Below are 8,594 nucleotides of genomic sequence, written 5' to 3'. Positions count from 1 at the left end.
GTGAAGTCTACAGGAGGAAAATGGCTGAATGATTGTCAGGGGTGGTCAGGACAAGAAAATTCCTGGAAGATCGACAGGGCTAAAAAGTGCTTGGAAGCCCGCTAGGGCTAAATAATGCTCGGAAGCACGCCAGAGCTGGAAAATGACCAGAAACTCGCTAGGGCTGAAAAATGTCTTAAAGCTTCTCAAGGCTAGAAAATGTCTAGAAACTCGCCAGGGCATTACCATCTCACTCGGATCAATTTTGGCCAAAAGATGGACAAGATCTTGGACTAGGCTAGTCGACATGGCAAGTAAGAAGAAAGCGAGGACAACACACGCTCAACCCCGATAGAAGCTGACTTAGTTCGACGGACTAAACTAAGGCCGCACGGTTCCACTCGGGATAGTCAGTATGATTTACACTCTAGGACCGTAACACATTTTGCAACCAGGCCACTAAGAATGGTATCCACCAAGCTAATGACCGAGTGTCAGTTCTAATTAATAAAATTTTTAATCTGTTATCGTGATCGAGTGTTAAGATCCACAAGGCAATTGTCATTTATGGGCAGGAGCAGGCAAAGCAAGGCAAGTATGGAAGGCCAATCTAAACAAGCCACGTCCCCAGATCATGAAGATAGCAGTTACATTCTAATCTAAAGAATCAAAGACTAATGGAGGGACCTCTAATATTATACAACAACCACCCAAAGTAGGCTATGAGCTGTCACCATAAGACAAGGTCACATGGAAAGGATCTGACAAACCAAAATGCGGTATCACCCATAGAAAGGAAGGCCCGAACAACCGTGGTACCCAGTTTTTCATCAAGACTCGCCCACTTCTGAGCAAGTCGAGTCTTCATTTTAAGTTACTATTAGCAGAGTAATATAGCAGATCTCCGTTGCGCTATAATCACGGGATCTTCGATCAATCAGCTAGTGGGATTTATCATCAATTAGCCGGCCACATCATTGCTGGATCTTTAAAAAATACTATAATAAACTCTCTCTTCTTAGAGTATAAAAACTAACGATTACTGAGAAAAATATACGCAATTCTTATATAACTATTTTTGAGTTCTAAATAATTCATTACATTCGTTCTCTTCCTCTATTTACTGATTTGAGCGTCATAATGACTGCCGTAGGTACCGACCATTTCACGTTCTCTTTTTCGCAAGTTATCCAATCACAATACAACTTCGTTCCAATCAGACGCTGATTATCTTTTTCGTAGGTCAATCACATAACAATTTCATTTTGATAACATCAATAGAGACAATTAATTAATTTTTTTAAAAATAAAACTAAACAATTAATTATAATAAAATGTAATAATGTGATATAGCAATTTTACCCTTTGGAAATTTCATTTTGCAACGTATGAAGGGGTTTGGTCCCTTGAATTCATCTTCCAGCAGCAGGTCTGCAAGGTGAAGAAGTTACATTTGGAGCTGAGCCTACAGTGGAGAAGAGTTAGTGGTATACTTAGGAAAAAAAAAAAAGCTCATATAAATCCGATTTAATATCAACCCAATATATAAATAAATAGATTTTTTATATTAAAATTATTTTTTTTATATTTTAAATTTATGATAAAGTATATTTCTCCTATTGTACTCGCGAGTAATGAAGAATAATTACGTTTTAGTTCGATTAATGTGCACCCAGAGATAATGATAATGTTTACTCCTTTGTAATTCTATTTGGGCTTTTCAAATATTTCCCATCTTATAAAAATACCTATATCAATCAGATTTGCCATTAAATCGCATATTTTTAGATGGTTGAGAGTTGGTTTCAAACGGTATTATTCGACATTAAATTTAGAGATTGAAAAATTGTCTTTTTTTAGCATTATTTTAGATATTATTATAAAAAATTAAAAAAATTATTTTATTATTTTAAATTATTTTTAAATAATATATTTAAAAAGGATATTTTTCTCGATCGCATCTCTAACAACAATTCAAATAAACCCTAATTACACTACACTTTCATTCAAGATCTTCGCTAAAGATCTGCAGCAGTCCATTGTCCGCCAGACATGCTTTTCAATTGCTTGATCTATGACAATCCAATCAGATACACAGTGGTTAGCTGGATCATTGGAGTTTAATTCCATTAGCAATGGAGTCCCGTATAAGTCGATGAATACATTACATTCCCTTAAAATTTCATCAAATTTAACAACTCACCTGAGTTTAATTTAATTGTATAAAAGATTTCGCCAAAAAAAAAACTATATAAAAGAACAAAAGAAGGCCCATAAAGGTTTGACGAAAAAGGCCCAACATGACAAAATCGAAAAAAGGAAAAAAAAAACTGAATTTATTGTTGAGAGTGGGATTTGAACCCACGCCCTTTCGGACCAGAACCTTAATCTGGCGCCTTAGACCAACTCGGCCATCTCAACGACGTTGTGAAGAATCCCATTAATAATTCAATAAAAAGAAAAATTCAACTCATTAAAAAAAGTTCAAAGAAATTTAAGACGATGGATCCTACAAGGCTACAACCGGTAATTTGCCTCAAAATTAATAAATTTTCCTGTTTTAAATTTTAAATTTTTACTTCATTTATTAATTAAATATTTTAATAAAAGACATTAAACGTATGCTTGTTTAAATTTCGAGAATATTAAAAACATTTGTAAGTGTTCCAATAAAAAGTTTTTTTTTTTTTATAATCTTTTATAAGATAATATTTTAATCGTTAAAATTAAAAAAAGTTAAACACAAAAAAATAAATTAAAAATAAGGAAAAAAATTTTAAAAAATTTATTATTTAGTTTTTAAATTATGAGACAATTTATTAATCAATTATTTAATTTTAAAAATATATTAAATTTTAATTATTTTAATATTAAAAATAACGACTCAGCAAAAACATTAGATACTAAGCATAGTTGATAAATAAAATTACAGCGAAAAAAAACATATTTTCCTTCGTAATTAATGTAAGTGCTGCTTGATTGCCGGCGATTCAAAGTATTCTTGTTAATTAATTTTCACTTATCATACCATTTCTTCTCAGAAAAGTTCTCTTTCACTTTCATTTTTGACTAGTTGCTGCTTGAACATTTAACCTTTAGACTAGAAGTACGATCCCTTTAGAGACTTCTGTTCATTTTATCAAATGTTTGAATTTCTCACTTCAATGTGGTCCATTATATAATTAACTTTACACATTATACAAATTAAATATAATTGTTTCAACAATTTTCTCTTTTAAATAATATTGAAAGTTTTATTCTTATGAATTGAATGAATAAATACTTGTCGTGCGCAATTTATTTCTGAAGAGTTTGAAATTCAAGATTATACAAGTTGTAGACACGTATACGGGCGTAAAGTAAATTGGTTTGACTTGATTAAAGGAGCATTAATGGAATCGGAAACACATTTTTAATACCTTGATTATAGGGAGAGTTAATAGGTTAGTATTCAAAAAGAAAAGTTGAAGCTCTTCCCTAAGATTGGGAGGAGTATTTATACTTAAACCTGTGTGGATGAGTCTCTATCATGTCGCTTCAAAGTGAATAGAGTGTCATTTCAGTGTAAAATGAGCATTTATTAAAATGGGCACTCAATTCATTTAATATTGAGTCATCTGAGTTCATATTACCTTTGATATATTACATCTAATTTTAGACTTCTCAGAATTTGAATAGTTTGGACTTAATTAGTGTTGGCTGATAACTCTTTTTTGAGATCACAACCCTTCAAGAATTAATTAGATCCATGATCTTATCTTACTCAGCATTCTGCTTATCTTAACAGTATAGCTATCCCCTAGCTCATATAGAGTATCTACGTATCCCAATCTTAGAAGAGCTTATATTTTAAAAGTTATCAACTCTTTAATATTAAAAATAAGGTGTAAAAAATTAAAAAATCTATTAAAAAATCTAACCGATCAAATCAAAATAAATTAAACCCAATTAGACTGATTAAATTCAGTTCAATTCCTATTCAAAATCAACTTGATCTAACTTATACAAATACTAAAATTTTGATTTTTAATTTATTTGGTTTGATTCATTTTTGAACTGAAGTGACTTACTTTGTACAAGAGACTATATATATATATATAAACTTAATTTATTTTATAAAAAAATTATATTTAGAAAATATTTTATAAAAGTGTAATTTACTTTCTATTGTTTAATTGTCAAAAAATAACAAGCATTAATAAGATCCGCATATAAAAAGCTATTAGTATTGATAAAATTCTTAAAATTCAAAAAATGATTTATTTTTTAAAAATAAAAATTATTTTCTTTAAATAAATCTTTTACTAGAAAATTTTCATGACCTTTTCCATAATGCTCTAAATAATTTTCACAAAATAAACAAAGCTTCAATAAGTTGCATTTTCTTAAATAAGTGCAATATTATTTAGTAATCTATATTTCAATTTATTACCCCTTAGAAAAATTTTTTTAGCAAATTAAAGAATATACTAGACGTGTGCATTCTTATAAAAAGAAAATAGTTTTTCTTTGAATTATAAAAAATAATAAAAAATGATATTTTTTATGAACAAGAGATCACATGTATCAAACACTAAATAATTTTTCTTTTTTGAAGTTAATTTATATACAAAATCCTTAAATCAAAGTACTTCAAGGAAACTAAATTTAAGGAAATGTAATTTTAAATATTTTGAACCCAAGAATATCTCAATAAAATATTATGATATATTATGGAATTTTCTTTTCTTAATTTGTTATAAATTATAATTAGAGTCGAAAATATCATAAATTTAATTTATAGACATTTATATTATATTTTGTTATTGAATTGATGTATCATCTTAACACGTTGAGATGGTACTTCTGGAATATTTAATAATTTTCTTTTAAAAATTGAAAGTGTAAAGATCAAGAAATTCTAAAATTAAACAGTATGATCTGAATGTACAGACTTAAAATGACAAAAAATTACTCCGTATAAACGTTGTATGCTAATTATTGATTATAATAGAATGTACATAAAATTTGATATAATTAATAATTATAATATAATTATTATATATATATAATAATAACGGGTGATGTTGTGTATTAATAAAGAAAAAATAAAATAAAAATAAAATTGGAAGCAAGAAGCAAAAATTATCCAAGAGATGGAAACAGTGGAAAGCATTAATGCGGTGGCGTGAACGTATTTTAAAAATAGAGAATATGGCACCCGAGAACGAGATTTTTACATAATATAGAAATTGTTTATTAAATCATGCAGGATTTAAAATTTTGTATAAAAAGATATGTTCGGCAGTTATACTGTTGAACATTCATGTTTGACACTATTAATTGATGTTGAACAATGAGGTCACTGTTACATGAGTAGATTATTCAACACTATTGTTATCGAACAATGAGGTCTTTACCACAGGAGTTCACTGAACTGCTCCGTGGTAGCATACGTGGCATATTCGGCACTTAAAGTACTATAACTGCTGGACAAGCTATCACCTCAAGAGTATAAAGAAGTGCTGGATACCTTTTAATGCATGTTGCTCTGTGAGTGCATGCAGGCCCGCGTGGCGCCTGCATGCACCCACCAAGCCCCTTCCTGTGCTCAGCGATAGAGTAAGGGAGGAGACTTTGGTTCCCCATCTCTCCATTTCCCAATTTCTTCCTTTCTCTCCACCTCCCTCCTCACCACACTTCTTCCTCCATCATCTCCTTCTCTACCAATTTACACCATCTCCCTCAGCACCTCCCTCTCTCTTTAATAGGTTTGTCTATAACTCTAATATTTTTTTAAATGTGTATATATATATTTTTATATATAAAAATAAAATTATAAATTATAATTTTTATTATTATATATATTGAAAATTTATATAATTATGATTTAGTTGAAAAAATTAATTCAGTATTAATTATAATAATTTTAGGATAAAATGAATTAATAATATTTATTATGATTTTTGAATAGAATAAATTTAGTAAATGTATACTAGTGTAATGTTAAATTTTTTATTGTTATTTAGTGAAAAAATTAATATTGATAATTAATTTAGTTTTAAAATATTTAATATGATTTAGTTATAATGAATTAATAATTTAGTTTTAGTTTAGTAAAAAAAACTTAAGTGTATTTCTGAGTATAAGAAGAATGATCAATAGGCAAGGATTAGGAAATTGAGTATTGTAATATCAACACTTACTCTCACTATTCTCCTCACCATTATCATCCTCATCCATGAATCATCGTCGTCGTCATTATCATTCTCATCCTCATTCTCATCCTCATTTTAATCCTCTACTCTATCAAATAAATTATTTAACCGCCTTCCAAGACTATTAGAAAAATTATAATCATTTACTATATTTTGCTCTTCATATTGTTCAACATTTGATTCCACAGCCGTTCCAAATGGATATCTTCATTCGTCGCATCAATATAACGAAATATCTTAATATATATTTTTATATTAGGCATACCACCGATTTGATATAAGTAATTAAACATACTAGATATATCATCTTCACCCCATATCTTCATGCGTTCAAATTCTAAAAATCCATCCACAATGGTAGACTTTCTAAAATTAATTATCTCTATATATTCATTTTTCTCAAATAATTTAATTGCACGAGCAATTTTTTCGACCAATTGATTAAAATTTATCATTTTACCTATTGAAACAACATTTGAAAGACCTTCGTCATAATCGTATCCATGTAAACTATTTATAATATTTTCGTATATGCAGAAACTGCCATTTTTCTGATAATAAATAAAAAAATATGAAAATTTAATATTTCTATAATTGATAATTAATTTTTTTATTTTTTAAAATTATAATAAATTAAAATTAAACACAATAAATATGATACATTTATTTAAAAAAATTATAATTTAAATAAAATAATTTCTATTAAGAATCAAATCTTTATAGAGGGCAATTTAAAATAAAATAATTTTGATTTGATCAATGAAATCAAATCTTTCAATTCTTGCAAATAAAATAATTTCTATTAAGAATTTAATTTTATTTACTAAATTTACTATAAAAATCAAAATAATTTAAATTTAAAATATAAAATATCTTAAACTTATAGACGTTTTTTTTTAGTCGAGTCGAAATAATTAGATATAATAATTTTATAAAATTTGTAGAGGAAAAGAAATAATTTTTATCGAGATTAAGTAAAAAATAAGTAAAATTATAGAGGAAAAAATAATAAAGGAAGCAAATAAGCAAAGAAAGTAAATAGGCTCGGATGGTGTATTTGGTAAGCAATTTATAGAGGGCAATTTATAGAGGGTGGCAGGGAATATGGGAGTGGGCTATTGGTGTTCTAGTTTAGCACTGAGAGTGCTGAACTAGTCGTTGTAGCTAGATGGGCGAGCATTTGAGCATGTTTAGCACTTTGAGTTTCAAACTAGCCGTTGTGGCTAGTTCAGCACTTAGAGTGTCAAACTAGCCGTTGTGGCTAGTTCGGCGCTATTTGAGCCTGTCCAGTATTTAGAGTGTTAGACTATGGTGCCGAACATGTCACATATGCCAGCAGTTCAGTTAATTTTCATTATAGAGATCTCATTGTTCGACACTATTGGTACCACATATACACCACTAGTTTAGTGAGCTCTTGGATCTCATTATTCGATACCATTGGTGAAGATGTCAAACATATTACAAACATGTTGCAGCTTGCCTATTTGGATACTTTCTCAAAAGTCTAGTTGCAGCTGCTTTTGAATCCCCACTTCACGTTACTGCTTTTTTTTTGTCCTTCAAATATATATTTATAGCTTGTTACTGTTTCATATCAGCTTTATTAAATATTTAAATTAATTTTTAATTTATTAAATACTTAAAATTACAAAAATTGTAATAATTAAACATAAATTAAATATATTAAAAGTGTATTTGTTAATTAAATTTAAAATTTTTATAAAATAATAAAATTATATTATTATAATTTTATCGATTTATAAAATTTATAATGCAATTAATAAAATTTAGAGTATAAAGAATGATGATTAATTTTTATTTTTTTTATAAATTATTAATTATATAATTAATTTATATTTAATAATTATAATTTTTATAAATTTAAGTGTTGAATAGATTATAATTTTAATTTAAAAGTTTAGTAAATTAATTTTAAAATAAAAATATAAGGGAGACAGAATTGTTCAAAGGCCAAAATTAAGTGTTGAAGTTGCAAAATCCTGGTAAATCTTCTTCACTTGAAGCGGCTAATTGCAAGTTTAATAACCCACATTGGATTTTGCGCACCGTGGAGTAGGAACTGGCTAGAAAGCGTGTGAAGCACACGAGGGTTCCTTGTCTCTTATGTTAGCTAAAATTATAAAATATTTCAGGGGCTGTGTAATTATTTTTCAAAATATAAAAAATTCTAAACATTTTTATCATCATTTAAAGATAATTTGAAGCCTCAACTTCAGTTTCTGAAATCTTTTAAGAGCAGATTCAGTGATCGTATCTGTTTGCAAATTTTATATGATTGCGGTCCAATCTTATTATTTACTCATTTTTCTACTAAGAAGTATAATAAAAACTCGGTGACAATAAAGAGAACCCGTTGTTCAAGTTTCATTCGCAAGCTCACATCGGATAGTAAAA

At 28.1% G+C, this 8,594-nt stretch overlaps 1 non-coding gene across 1 annotated transcript; it reads right to left on the bottom strand.

The window, feature by feature from the left end:
• Positions 1-2,319: 2,319 nt before the first annotated feature.
• On the bottom strand, positions 2,320-2,400 carry TRNAL-AAG. The gene has a single exon. It is a non-coding gene; the product is annotated as a tRNA-Leu (tRNA).
• Between the last annotated feature and the right edge of the window lie 6,194 nt (positions 2,401-8,594).

The sequence above is a fragment of the Manihot esculenta genome, chromosome 8 (genome assembly GCF_001659605.2).
Source record: "Manihot esculenta cultivar AM560-2 chromosome 8, M.esculenta_v8, whole genome shotgun sequence".
NCBI lineage: Eukaryota > Viridiplantae > Streptophyta > Magnoliopsida > Malpighiales > Euphorbiaceae > Manihot > Manihot esculenta.
This window is presented reverse-complemented; position numbering and strand designations above follow the sequence as displayed.